A 15701-nucleotide genomic window follows, 5' to 3' on the forward strand; every position below is an offset into this window, starting at 1 on the left:
CATCTTTGCGTATCTACTAAAAGGTCATAACATTGTTTGTCTTTCAAAGTTTGAAATAAATATATTATTTCTTTAAAGAGTATTTTTCAATAATTTAAATTACTTTTAATATTTAATTTAAGTTTTATGTTAGTTTGATACTATTAAACTATACACTAAAATGTAATTTTAGTTGCAATCTGACTTCAAAATTCCGTGTTTGATTGTTTATTTATTTTGTCGTCGTTTTATGCTCGTTCAACATTTTGGAATTTCACTTGGTTTTATCGTCGGATTTTCTTGAAAATATGGAGGTAAGAATATTTTGAGGATATTATCTCGTAATGTGAATTTTTATGCTTTCGTTCTCTCCGCCCGCCGATTCTCCCGCATGTAATAGGTATAGAATTAAAGCTTGGCTTACTGTTAAACTAATTCATGAATTACGGTAGTCGGGACGAGCATTTTTGAAATAACCTAAGCTAACCCAATCTAAGAACCAAACCCTATTTAACCTAACATAAACTAAAACCCGGTGCACACGGAACAATATTTTGTACATGTTTGTGTAGTTTAGGAACCTATATCGGCTCGTAACCTAACCAAACCAATTAAAATCTAATAAACAATCTATAGGTTTATTAGATTTTAATTGGTTTGGTTAGGTTACTAGCCGATATAGGTACCTACTGGCTACTGGGAATGTTACAAGATTTCGCGGCACATGATACTGGCTGCTTTGCTAGTTCTGTATAGAGTAATTCTACCAAATATAATTTTAACCATATAAATATACTTTAATATAATAAAAACTTTTTTTTTTAATTTTTCTTACTTTCTCAAAAATGGACACTAGGCCTCTTCTTTTCATCCACGTTTTTGAAAACATTTGATTTGAGTTACTGTAGTGTGTCTATATAGATAGTCTGTACAAGTGACAGTAAATATGCATGAAATCGGCTCCAGCTTCAAAAGGCTTAAAATATATATTCAGGAAATAGATCCGCATCAGCTTAGTAAGCTGTAAAATTTCAAGTTCCGAACTCACCTGGAAGTATTTTTAAAGAAAGGTTGAAACTTTCAAAGAATAAGCAGTAAAACATGTGTTTCCAAATGTAAACAATTAACGTATGAAGTTTTGTACGATGGATGGAGCTGTAGAAACATGTGTGCTCATGGGTGTGACGTGTGACATTCAATATCCGAAATTTTTTTACCTGTATTATCAACACCTCCCTAGGTGGTTTTAATACGCATTTTGCATGCTGGTTTGGTTAGGTTAGGTATCTACAACTTATTTTAAATGCAGTCATACTTAACCAAACAATACTAGCAGGTATGATGTATATATTAAACTAACCTAAGGTGGGTGGTTTGTAATAGTGGTGAAATAAAAGTAATTTCATATTTTGTAATTTCCCGTTTAGGGTTGGAGTATTATTCCAATTGTTCGGTCGTAAGTTTCCACCCTGCAATTTTTTACTTATAATTAATAGTGCTACTTAACGATTTAACCCCTTTATCTATGTCAGAATTTACAATTACTGCGTGTAGGCTAATATGTGTGGAAACGTAAATACTGCTTATTTTTAGTGATTTTCAAACTTAAAAAAATATACTGCCAAATGAGTTTGCAACTTGAAATTTTTACAGCTTTCTACCTCCTGAATATATTTTTAAGCCGTTTTTGAAGCTGGAGCAGATTTCATGCATATTTATGCAAATGGCCATGTCCATGTACCTGCTGCAAATGGTTTTTTTGTTATGCTTCAAAAAATATTTCTTAGGAAAATCTTATTCAGGATGTTCAGGAACACATATTTAGGAAATCAAATCAACCCACATGCAAATTAACATGATATTGCATTGCACAGATAGTAATTACTGAATATATGTGCTTAACTGTATTTCATTAACATATGGCGATTTTCACTGGATATGTGTGTGAATGTAAAGTTGAACATTTGGTAAAAAGGGCAGTATTCAAAATTTGCATACTCTCCCGTAGGATTTAAGAATAGATTTTCCTAAGAATACAATACTTGTTTTTTCACAAAACATTAATAACTTGTATTCAATTCCATTCTGTTGCTTGTATTTATTTACTTTTTTCCCTCTAGAATGGATGAGAATCCCAGGAAAATTTGCAAAGCTATTTCATCCATATCTAAGAGACATTTGTGAAGAATAGTAAATCACACAACAAACAATTAAAGTTTGTATTCAGAATTTCATGATCTGAGTAATACAAGTACTGCATTAGACTCAGAAAATAATGTACCATGTTTGAGAACAGCACCTGAAATTCAAGTTCATAATAAAGTGGAAGTCAGAGGAAATAATAAAATTTGCAGTTCATTGAAGAATGTGAGGTTGCCTATTCCATCTGGAGTAAGTAAGTGGAAATGTCAGTAGTGATGTGCACCAAACTTTGATTCAGATTCTGACATAGAAAGTATCTGTGAAAGTATTGCTGAAAACAATTCAAAAGAACAGTCTTCTGGTTCAGATTTAAGGAAGGATTTACCTTTTTGGGCTGTTGATCACAACATACTACACAAAGCATTGTCTTCTTTATCAAAAATAATTAACAAACACACATCAGGTTGTGAAATTCCTAAAGATGCTCGTACATTGTTGCTTACTCCTAGAACTATATCATTATCAGAAATCAAATGCTTCCAGGTGAATATCTTCATTTTGGCTTAGAAAAAGCTTGCAAAAGAATTCTACAAGAACATAATGTGCGGCTAGATGTTATAAAGGACAGTTTAGAGTTATTGGTAAATACTGATGGATTGCCATTAGCAAAATCTTCTACCAGTTGCTTAAGGCCTATTCTGTGTTCATTGTCTGCAATCAGCGATGTGTTTATTGTCGGTGTATACATGGGTATGAAAAACCATCATCTACTGTTTTTCTGCAGCAGTTTGTCAATGAAGCTATTTCTGTATTCAAGAATGGTATTGATTTTAATAAGCATGTTAGTGTTACTTTGCATGCACTTATATGTGATGCACCTGCGAAAGCTTTGTTGTGCATAAACATGTTCAAATTAAATAGCACAAATGTGTATTAAAAAATATATATATATATATTTTAAATATGCCATGCAGATAGCTCGAGATTGAGACGTCTCATCTGAAAATTTTTGGTTCAGACATTGGTATCTGTCGATTCAAACCTTCTGCAAATGTGGGTAATCTCACCAATATGATTATGAAAAACACTTTTTACATAAAACATATAATATTGTACTACCATAATTTTTTATTTATTTATTTTTTCAATTTCCGACTCATTATAAACAGATACTGCGCTACACAGATACTATGTACTGAACTTAGGTACTTGTGTGTAGTAATCCATCAATGATAGTGACGATTTTCACGAAAATGATGTTGCGGAATTTCAGTTGAATATCCGGATCCTGGGTGGTTTCCATGATATGTTTTTTTTCTTTCTAGGACAACAACGTTTCTTGTTTGGGTTCTGTGTGCTTGGGTTTGCGTGTAAATTAATTTTATGTCAGTCATGATTTATTGTAACTTTCTAAATATTTTTTTTTTTTTGCAGAATGATGTGTGTTTTCTTTGGTTTTTCTGTGGAAGACAATTTGTTGCAATGGCATGTATCCACAATAACTAGCATTCTTGGAGTTAAATGCCTTTGTCAACTTTTTCAGGTACAGTTTCTTGGTGGTATTGGTGGACAGGGCATTTTTTCATGTGTCAACGCAGTGCTCAGGAGATTGATGACAAATTCTGCCGCATCCCAATACAGCTGGAGTGGGTTCAAAGGAAAGAAAACATTTATAAATTTAAGGCTGTCGCAAGTTGTGCTACGTGTTTTGTTAAAGATAAGACTTTTTACATTAATGTTTTTTGAAAAAGTATTGCACCATCTTTGTGTGCAACAATTCAATAGTAAATTTTACAAGGTATTCTTAAAAATATTGTACTTAAACTAAATTATTAATTTTTGAAAGTTATCAGTAACTTAACAGCTTCTTATAAATTTGTTATAAAATATTTTTTCCCATGTTTTGTATGTTTTACAATATTGTTGACTGTGAGCCAAGGCCTTATGTTGGAGTAAATACGGTATTTAAACATTTCTGCAGTATAGTGGGTAGATGGCAACAAGAAGTTGATACGCAAAAAAAAACGTTTGCCAACATGAAAAATAAAATTACAGCACTATAATTTAAAAATGGTATAATAACAATTATTACTTTTTTTGCAACACTGCAATGCAAAATATTTTCCTTTTTTTTTTTTGTGGAGGTGGTGGCATCGTATGTATCTGTGTCTGTTCCAATGACATTTGATGATACCACTTCTTTTGCTATGCAAAATTTACTGAATGCAACAATAATTGTGGTTTTATTATTTTTTTCCAGATGTACGGTTACATGTGCCAGGGGCTACTGAAACTGAAGTGTCAGAGCAGATACAAGCTTGGTTGAAGCATGCCAAAACAAGACTTGTCAGAACATCACAGTAATATAATATTTATATCCCATATATTATCATCATCATCAGCGCCACCTGAAAATGGTAAAACTTGCCAATGTGGGTGTGAAAATAAGCAAAAACATTGCAAAAAATCGGTGTAAAAGCTGAATAAGCAATCGCTATAGCGAAGATGAGCCCACGGCACGGTGCATTCATTATTTACGAACTTTTTCCTACACAATCAATGGGAAAATGGTGGTGCCGATGATAATTATCGTTATAGCGGATTTCATGTTATAGACCGTACTCGCTACGACAGACTTTTACTGTATGTCTTTCCAAGTTCTATTATTTACTTACCACGACAATAAATTGACATTTTATGATTATAGTGCTTCTGCTTGGATAGTATAACATTGGTTCCACGTTAAAGCAGTGCACTGGGATTACGCAGGGAATGTGGGAAATGTACAGGAAATTAAAAGGACACCTTTGCTGGACACCCTGAATGTAGCTTACAAAGCATATGGAATGAATAACTTACTTTTCAGCTGCACTAGTACTAGAAATGGCCATTTTACTCTGCAACAGCACAAGCTATCACAAAATATTCTTGTCACAGTAGGGAGTTCCAGGGCCACCAAGTGCTCCACGATGAATTCTGTAGATAATTAAAACTTTACAGTTAATTATTTTGGTGGCCATTTTGAAATACAAAATAATTGCAATCCAGGGGGCAATCAGAATCCCTTGCATAGTGTACAAAATAAAGCTTTTGTGAAACGTTTCTGTCCGTCTGTAAGATCTAGTGAATGACTGAAAGGAAGTATCTAGATTAGAGTTATACTCAAAATAGGACTGGCGTTGTTACTGTAGGAAGCATGGAACTGTTTTATACTGAGGAGAAATAATATTGACATAGATGACCGAACAATTATCTCGCATGGTGAAAACAATAAATCCACCCAAACTTGCAGTAATTCACAATTAATGTTTATTTAAAGTTGAAGATTAAAATTTTGGTTATTGAAGAAAGGATGTTAATGTTGAGCATTTTAAAACGTCCACTATTAATGGTGAGATTTTATCACACAATTCTTATTTCTGACTTTGTGTATAATCGCTTGTTAATATTGATTTAATTTCAGAAATTTTATAGTAAACATTTGTTCTAAAATAAAAACTTTTCAGATGTGATGTTTGGATATTCAGTACTGCCAATCGTCTTTCTGCAATATTTCTTATGTGGTAAACCGAAAATTGCCGAACATGCATGAAGTCGCCATATTTACAAGAATTTTATATGTTGCTTTTAAAGTTATGTTAGTGGTACCACCGTAGTACAATATTTATTTAATTAAAAACTCCACTATACAACTTAATTTTTAAGCATTATTCATTAAAGTTCAAAAGGGAGAGATAAAATATCAACTTAATTTTCACGTTCACGTCACCAAAGATTTGTTTACAATGGGTAAAGAACCTGCCATGACCTCAAAACATGCAATCACGTATAATAAGTAAAGTTTACTCTATTCGCTTTCAACTTTTATTGTTCCATCACAACTTTTCTAACGATTTTCTATTAAATACAGCACTGTTACAACGTAAATTGAAGGAAACACTTTCGTTTAACACGGGAAAATAATGCATTAATACTGTAGGGAAAATGACGGTGCAAGAGAAAAAATACGTTAATCACGGGAATTCGTTGATCCCGGGTTCGTACAAATGAGGTTCTATTGTACTTTATCAATTGTTCAGGCTAGCCACAGGGATAGGTACATCCAGCATATCAAATAAGAGAGCATATTTTTTGAAAAGTTTTTGGAACTGTTTCATATACACATTTTGGTGTTATGAAATGCAATCATTCAGGTTTTGAAATGTTCACTACAAATGTTGACCCAACACAAAATGTGATGGATTTCCCTTTAATTTGTTTATTTATGTAGGCATAACATGGGTGTTGTCTAAACACTACATTTTTTTTATATATATATAGCCTTTGCATTACTAAGAATGGTATTTTCTTTTTTCAGGAAGTTGCCAGTTTCTGACCAGTGTTGAAAAAAGAAGCATAAGAACTTAAGTGAACTACTTTGTAATGAATTTTACCAGGACATGAATTATTGTGCCAAATGAATGTTTAAAAATACCTTGCATATCATATTTTTATACTCTACTTTGAAAACTATAAAATATTTTGTAGAAATATTGCAGGATTAAACTTTTACTTACACTTATTAAAAGGTTTTGTTTTTTAACTGCCTTCATGCAACACTAATGTCTTGATTCAAAGCTACTAAGCCTAACCAAAATACTTACCAGACCAGTCTCCAGCTGCGAACGAGTCTCCTCAAAACTCGGTCCAATCTTCAGCGTGACCGACTCTGGCTTTTGTGATCTCGACTTGAAGGTCCTCCGGAGTCAACACAGACACATTGTAAACTTCGAGGATAATGTTGCGAACATGGTGCAAACCTTGTCTGTCGATTATGCCTCAATATATCAGGGTCAAACGTTGACCTCTTACTACAAATAAAAAAACTTAATTTTGTGGAGGTAAAAAAAAGTTTGTTTATTTTAATGTTTTCTGTGTGACTCATGTAAAATATTTTTACTGTAATAATAGTGAAGCTATTAAAAGATAATTCTGTCATGTACTACTATTTAATTTTTCAGTATATATTTTATTTCTACCAACAGAGTTTATTTTTTAATAACTTGTGTGTATTATCTACATTATCTATTACTTACTTAGATAAAGAGAATTAATTCATCGTACAGTAGCATCCCGATTTGATGAGATGCCATGGTTTTCTAAAATCTTTCCGCTAAATCAGTGTTTCATTAAATCCAACTTCACCATTGACCTCCAAATGTCCTTTGGTACGACATGATTCATGTTTTTCTATACCAAGTTTTTAAATTGCGAATGTAAAACTTATATCACCCTACTTTCAGATCTGTCAGAAAAGTGAAGTTACTGTATTTAATTGCATAATGTCCACACATTTATTTTTAAATACTTGAAGTGGATTATTTTTTTTTTTAATTTACATAAAGTCCACACCAGATTAAATAACAAGATATTAGTTCCGTGCTGAGAACGTCACCAACCTGGTTGTTTTGTTTATTGATCACTGTTGCCAAATCTATGGCGAGTTATCGTACAACGCAATAGTATTAAGCGAGATTCAAGCATTTGTTAATAACGGTGAGAAGACACAAGATTTTTGTTGCTTGTACCAGAGTTCTTGCTACTTTGTACAAGAAATATATCTGTAAGGTATAGCAATGCTTGTATTCCGCCATCTTTGCCATCATCTTATTTACCGCTGGCTCTACCAAACATTGTGTCGCCGTAAACATAGGGAGGGAGGCTCGCCAGCGCTGGCTAATGCAGACATTAGACATATGCCACGTGTCGTCAGTGGCCGCCTTGGCCGTCACAATCATTGCACCAGTTACACTTCTTTCTGTCCAGACAGTAAAGTGTGTGATATCTGACCGACGAGACAGTCATTGGTGTCAACGACTGCAGTGTAAGCATGGTCCAACTCCGGTTGGTTACCGGTGTGGGTGATCAAAAATAATATTGTAACGTTTTTACGCAATGTTTTCTCATCACAGCAAGGTAAATCCAAATAAACTAATTATGATAAAAGAAAATTTTTTATTCTACATAAAAACATGATGTAAAATTTTGAGAAAAAATAATTTTCGGACTTCACCTCATAATACCGCACCCCATTTTCTTCATAAAAAATGTTGCCAAATTACTGCAGACATTATGCGAGTAAATACAGTATTAATGTGATATGGGCAACAACCAGGGTTTTAAATTCCAAACATAAAACATGTTTGACACTGTTTTCAGAGCTGTCAGAAAAGTGAACTTATTATGTGATAGACTACCTAACTTGGCAATGCTGCTGATTAGTTGGCAGAGAAATGTTGCTTCAAAGTTGTCTGGGACAATTTTGCTGCAAGGTTGTCTAGGGCAATTTTGCTGCAAAGTTGTCAGAGTAGCACTGCTGCAAATTATCTGTGGCATCGTTGCTGCAAAGTTGTCTATGGCAACGTTGCTTCAAAGTTGTCTGTGGCAACGTTGCTGCAAAGTTGTCTGTGGCAACATTGCTGCAAAGTTGTCTGTGGCAACGTTGCTGCAAAGTTGTCTGTGGCTACATTGCTGCAAAGTTGTCTGGGGCAACGTTGCTGCAAAGTTGTCTAAGCAACGTTGCTGCAAGGTTGTCTAAGCAACGTTGCTGCAAGGTTGTCTGGGGCAACGTTGCTGCAAAGTTGGCTGCACAACGTTGCTGCAACACTTTTCTTGGGTTGCTAAACAATGTTGACGTTGTTTGGTGGTTTACAATTCAACGTTGTTACAACGTTGCATGAACAACGTTTCACAGGGCGGACATCTGGCCGTTGCATCAACGTTGATGCAAAGTTGCATAAACATTACTTCAACATTGTAGCAACGTAGACAAATTTTAAGGCAACATTGTGGAAACGTTTCTGCAACGTTGATGTGTTATGTGGGAATCCTAGTAAAGACTCGAGTGTTGTCCGCTCGTTTTGCCGTATGGTGTCTGGTACCATCCAATCTAGACAAAATTTAAATATTATGTGTTTTAATATGTTGCCTTTGTAAATAAAAGTACATGATGTGGGCAAGTATGTATTTCATCCCAGTGCACGCATGTGCACACATGTGCACACATGTGTGTGTAAGTGTGTGCATGTGTGTGTGTGTGTGTGTGTGTGTGTGTGTGTGGTAGGATGGTTAAGTCTAACATGTAAATAAAACCTGTATGAGATAAAATAATTTTTAATTTCTAGATGTAGTAACAGCAACCTAGGATGAAATTTCTACCGTAAGGTTTAAGGGAAGAGAATTTTTTTTTGGTCTTACAGAATTTTAGCATGATGGTGAAGCAGCATCATTGTAAAAGGGGAAGAGAGTGAGATGTTTTATTTGACCAATGAAAAGAGAGCTTAAGGAATGTCTCCTTAAATGGTTGTGAAAAGGGTTGTTCCTGGAACATCAGCAAATTGTGTCATACTGTGGATGTTGAACTGATTGTTCGCAATGAAATGCTAAATTTTTTTAAACGAATGTTGGTCATAATAAATGTAGAATAAATTTTTAATGTTTTAGTTTTGTAATGTGTTCTTACTTTTAAATAAATGTATTAAACATACCCGATTATTTATTTCCTTGCATTACTAGTATAATCATTTAGCTACATGTCTACCCGAGCGTCAGCTTGGCGCCATGAAGTCGGTGACTAGCGGGCCTGTTGTAGCATGCGCGTCATGACTGCAGCTCGAGTGCTTCGTGATGACACTTTGACGAGCTGTTTGTGGCAGGCTCAGACATTCCTGAGCACCTCATGACGCCACAAAGTCGCGGACTAATGTACCTGCTACGACATGCATGGTCAAGTATATTGTTCGGGCCCTCTCAGCACTGCGAGACGACATTCCTGAGTGATGAGTCACGGTGCAGGCAGTGCCTCGCGCCCTAATCTCTAATCACCTAGGTCATTAGTGGTTTTACGCGAGAGTGGTTTCCCATGTTTGGCTGTCAGGTTACATTTCTAACAGAACCCCTCACAGACCTGCTACGACATGCACATGAGTCATGCTGGGTTTTTCCGAAGACAATGGCACTTCCATGTACTACATTCCTATTGGCGGATACAACAAAAATACTCTGTTCCTAATGGTTTTTCCAAGAACAGGCAGGTCCGAGGCTATAAAAGGCCGGGATTAGCTCTCGGAGCTTCAGTGTGTTCTTAGAGTTTGAGTGAGCTAGTTCGTGTGTGAGTTTCGCTGCTACCACGATTTCTACCGCCAACGCTACTTCGTGTTCTACAGCTCCACTTCATATTTTTCTGAGGTATGTTACATGTTTCGTTAACATTGAATGTTTCTCAGCTTCTTTGTAGGTTATCAGCTAGCTAGTTTTTTTCTCTGTACACTTATATGTAGGTAACCAGAAATTTTTTCAGTTTAAACTTTTATCAGTATCTACTTTAAATATTCTAGCATTTTTGGGGTGTGTATTAGAGTAGTTTTGAGGTTATGTAATCAATAATTTTTAGTTAGCATTGAATATTTTTCAGCTTTAACTTTTATTAGTACTTTAAGTATTCTACCATTTTTAGGATTGTACATGAAGGAGTAGCCTTCAGGTTATGTTTGCAACTTTTTTATTTAGTAACAATGCTTGTAGTTTAGGTTAGTAAGCTTGAGGGCTAGAGTTTTAAGGTTATGTAGGCAACTTTTTATTTAGTAACATTGCTAACAGTTAAGGTTAGTAAGCTTGAGGGCTATAGTTTTGAGGTTATGTTTTGCAACTTTTTTATTTAGTTACATTGCTATCAGTTTAGGTTAGTAGGCTTAAGGGCTAGAGTTTTGAGGTTATGTTTGCAACTTTTTCGTGTTGACATCTAGCTACATTGTATTCTTAATTCTTTTGTTATAGTTCTCAGTGCGTCGAGCTACCGTTGCGTGTTCCGTACGTTGAGACCAGTCTACCGATTGTCGTGATGATGGCGTCTACTGTTCAGAAATGCCGTTTCTGCTCTGCCTCCTTCACGGCATCTAAGAATTGCTACCGGCACGAGCGACAGTGTGCCGAGAACCAGCATCGTGACTACCAGCAGTGCCACCTATGTGGAAAGATGGTCGCACGCAGCGATAAGATGCAGCAGCACCTTGCATCATGTGCTGGAGTTGTTGCTACGACATCAGGCATGCGGTGTAGCTTCTGCTATAAGGCCTTCGCCCGTGCTGATTTTGCTAGACGACATGAGAAGTCGGCTTGCGGTCTCAACCCAAACCGCATAGCACATACCTGCGACAACTCTGCTAAGGAGTTCGCCAGGGCTGACAAATTGAAAGCCCACATCAAGGTATGCAAGGGGCCTGCTCCACCTCCAACAAAGAAGCAGAGAATGTCAGCAGTTAAGCCAGCAGTACTGCCTAAACCATCGACCAGCCGAACAAAGGTGGTGACCGGCGCGGGTTTGGCCAATACCCACGGCTTCATCACCGCCGAAGTGGGATTCAAGGGTAACTTGAAGACATATGTCGCAGTAAATACGTCAAGTTCTTCCAAGGACATCTGTACGTACCTGGACTCCATCAAGAACAAAATAATAAACCAACTTGTGGAGGATATTGAAGAGAACGGACCACTGAAGTTTAATATCGTGCTCGAGTGCGACTATGAAAAACCAGTAGATGTCAGTGAAGACAAGAGGGCCTTCAAAACCATGAATGTCCCCCTCTACGCAGTTCACGAGGTGGAGGAAGCAGTTGCCGAGTCCATCTCCAAGATCTGCAAGGAGGAGGAAGACTACATGGGGAAGGGGTCCGGATGGACTTTGTCGGCCGTTAAGCGACTTCAACTATGAATAAACCAGCTCGATCCACTCCGTGCCAGCTCCTACATCGAACTACCTACTTCCATCAAAGACAAATACGCAGTGATCAATCCGCAAAATCTTGAAGACCACATGTGTTTTAAGTGGTCAATTCTTGTCAAGTATGTGGAAGGATGGAATCCTGAACGTGTCAACCAGCGCTACCATGACTTGGAGGGGAAGTTCAACTTCAACAACATCGAGTTTACTACTCCAATCAGGCAAATACCGCTGTTTGAAAAACAGAACCCCGGAGTCTCCATCAACATTTACAGTATCGACGAAAATCCGAATGTTGTTCCTGCACGAGTCGCTCCTGAAGAGAAAGAACATCATTTCGATCTGCTGCTCTTGGTCAATGACAATTCGTCCCATTTCACCTACATTAAAAATTTTTCTGCCCTGGTTCGGTCCCAACTCACTGCACATCATGACGCTATCCACGTATGTAAAAGATGCTTCAAGCATTATGATGATCGGGATAGGGTTAGCGGGCTCACCGGTCTTCAGTGTTTGGAAAAACACAGTGAGCTCTGCAAACAACATGCTGCTGTTCGAATGGAGATGCCACAGCTTGATGAAAACGGCCAGCCACCTGTACTTCAGTTCAAAAACTTTCATCACAGTGACAAGATGCCCATCGTGGTATATTGCGACTTTGAAGCTATTCTGGAGAAAATCCATACATGTCACCCGAATCCTGATGAAGCTTTACGCTGCAGTACCAAAAGCATAAGGCATACAGCTACTGCATTTACGTGAAAGCAGATAACTTCATCATTCCTGCACACCTCACTTCTTCACTTCCTTCACAGCCTGAATTGTATCGCGGTTGTGACGCAGAAGATAAATTCATATCCCGCATTGTGGAGATTGGACATGATGTTCAATAAATATTTTCTACGTCTGTTCAGAAAATATTTTCTACGTCTGTTCTTATGACTCCGCTCACACATGCACAGAACATTGCTTTTCTGCAAGCAAGGTGTTGTTGCTACTGTGGAGGAAAGTTTGGAGGGGCTGTAAAGAAAGTTCGTGACCACAATCACTTCACCGGCGAATTTATTGGACCTGCATGTAATGACTGCAACCTTCTCAGGCGCAGACCGAAAAAGTTGATTGTGTTCTTCCACAACCTGGCATACGATCAGAACTTCATTATCAGGAAGTTGGGGTATGATAGTAAAGACATCTTCATCATTCCGAATTCGGAAGAGAAGCTGATAACTTTTTCCAAGAAGTTACATGATAAGTTCAGCATTCAATTTGTCGATACCTTCCGGATTATGAGTCGGGGTCTTGCTTCGCTCGCTGAGTTCTTGCCTGCAGACAAGTTTATCAGTACTACTGAGTTTTTCGCGCCTGATGAGTTGGAGTTGGTTACCCGCAAGGGTGTCTTCCCGTATGATTTTGTGGATTCTTTTGCTCGACTAGATGATACTAGTCTTCCATCCATCGATGATTTCTACAATAGTCTGACTGATTCCATGATTTCAGAGATGGAGTACGCACATGCGGTGAAAGTCTGGGACAAGTTTCAGTGTGCTACTTTGGGGGAGTACGCTGACTTGTACCTAATGACGGATGTTCTGATTTTGGCGGATGTATTCGAGAATTTCCGTTCCATATGTTTGGAGACATACAGCCTAGATCCGTCTCACTATATTTCTTGTCCAGGGTTCGCTTTCGATGCGATGCTTCGAACCACAGGTGTACAGCTAGAGCTTCTTACCGATTATGATATGTACATGTTTGTGGAGGCCGGTATTAGGGGGGGAGTAGCGCAAAGCATTAAACGTCATTGCGTAGCCAATAACTCCTACGTACCAGAAACACATGATGCATCCAAGCCATCCACATTCCTGGAGTACATTGATGCAAATAATTTGTACGGGTGGGCGATGTCTCTGCCATTCCCCATTCGGCATTTCCAATGGGCAGACACATCAATTGATGTCGTGTCTGTCCCAGATGATTCTCCTACAGGCTACATTATTGAGTGTGATGTGGAGTACCCTCCCGAGCTCCACGAAAGTCATAAAGACCTGCCATTTCTCCCCGTAAATCAGTGTCCGCCCGGCTCAAATCAATCAAAGCTGATGACAACACTTGAAAATAAAGAGCACTACATTGTCCACTACAAAAACCTACAGCAAGCGGTATCTCATGGGCTGAGAGTGACTAAGATACACCGAGTCCTGCAGTTTGAGCAGTCGGCATGGTTGGAGCCCTATATTCGGCTGAATACCAACAAGCGGAAAGCAGCAGCCAACGAGTTCGAGAAGGAGTTCTTTAAGCTCGCTGTGAACTCTACATTTGGTAAACTGATGGAAAATAAAAGGCGGAGGCTCAAAATGGAGTTGGTGTGCTCTGAGAAGAGGTTCAAGAAGTTGGTGTGTCGTCCGTCCTTCAAGGACCGCACAATGTACGAACCGAATTTGTCTCTAGTCCACGTTAATCACGAGACCATCATTTTAGACAAGCCGATTTATGCCGGACTGGCCGTACTAGATCTTTCAAAGACTCTCATGTACGACTTCCACTACAATACCATGAAACCCCGTTACCATGACAATATTCACCTGATGTATATGGATACAGACAGTTTTGTGTATGAGATCCAGACAACAGACTTTTACTCAGACCTCAAATCCGACCCTACACTGATGGCTAAATAGATACCAGCTGCTACCCTTCCGGCCACCCATGCTTCTCCCCCATCAACGAGAAAGTTGTCGGTAAATTCAAAGATGAATGTGGGGGAGAAGTGATGGAGGAGTTTGTAAGCCTACGGGCCAAACTGTACGCCTACAGGTGTGGTGGTAAGAGCGAGAAAAAGGCCAAGGGCATCCAGCGATGTGTGGTCAAAAACCACATAACATTCGATGATTACCTGGATGCTCTGCAAGACCACCGCACAATGAGGGCAGGCGTTAGAGCAATTCGCTCCCGTCAGCACATACTCTATACTGAGTACAGTAATAAGCTGGCCATAACGTGGGAGGACGACAAACGACTGATCTGCGAAGATGGTATCCACACAGTCCCCCACGGATATGTTGGAGGCGACGAGTAGGTTTATTTTTGTAAAATAGTTTTTGATTTAAATAATTTGGCAGTTTGGTAGTTGTTTCCATTTGTTGTATAGTTTTTCTGTTTTGTGTTTTATAGTTTTAATTTTGTTGTACAGTTTATGTTTTTGCTGTACAGTTTCCATTTTTGTTGTACAGTTTTCCATTTTTGTTGTACAGTTTATGTTTTTGATGTATAGTTTCCATTTTTGTTGTAAAGTTTCAGTTTTTTGATGTGTAGTTTCTGTTTTTGCTCCATTTTGTTTGTGTAAAATATGTTCTTAATTTAGTAAATACAATTTTACCTACATATTGTTTATTATTTGTAATATAGCACCAATATCCCACGAGGTACTGATACTTATAAATGTCTTACAGAATGGTGAAATGCAATTATACATAAACATTAAAATATCTGCTTCCATGCAGCTTTTAAAACACGAGTACGCAAACATGAGAAGAGAATATTACTTGTGAGTTAGGACTCTGAAAAATTTCTGGTCCGCTAAGATGGAGTGATAAATGTTTTTAAAATTATTATTACTTTAACTATCGCATCCACAACGACAGTATTGATAACATATATTTTAGTTAAAACCTATAAATGATAAGACTTTATGAAAAAATGATGGTTACAACAAAAATTACTGGATTTTTGTGGATTTTGGCTTATAAGGTTCAAAAAAAATGTTGGTTGAGAGTTGAAACTCGGCCTTATATACACTAACGTACTTTATAAACCTACACCTGAT

The 15701-nt window shown here is 37.4% G+C and overlaps 1 long non-coding RNA gene across 1 annotated transcript; it reads left to right on the top strand.

Moving 5' to 3' along the window:
* The first annotated feature begins 214 nt into the window (after positions 1-214).
* LOC134529723 (uncharacterized) lies at positions 215-6682 on the top strand. Its single transcript, XR_010074682.1, has 3 exons — positions 215-293; positions 3665-4481; positions 6479-6682. It is a non-coding gene; the product is annotated as an uncharacterized LOC134529723 (long non-coding RNA).
* Positions 6683-15701: the final 9019 nt, after the last annotated feature.

Source organism: Bacillus rossius, chromosome 1 (assembly GCF_032445375.1).
Source record: "Bacillus rossius redtenbacheri isolate Brsri chromosome 1, Brsri_v3, whole genome shotgun sequence".
Lineage (NCBI taxonomy): Eukaryota > Metazoa > Arthropoda > Insecta > Phasmatodea > Bacillidae > Bacillus > Bacillus rossius.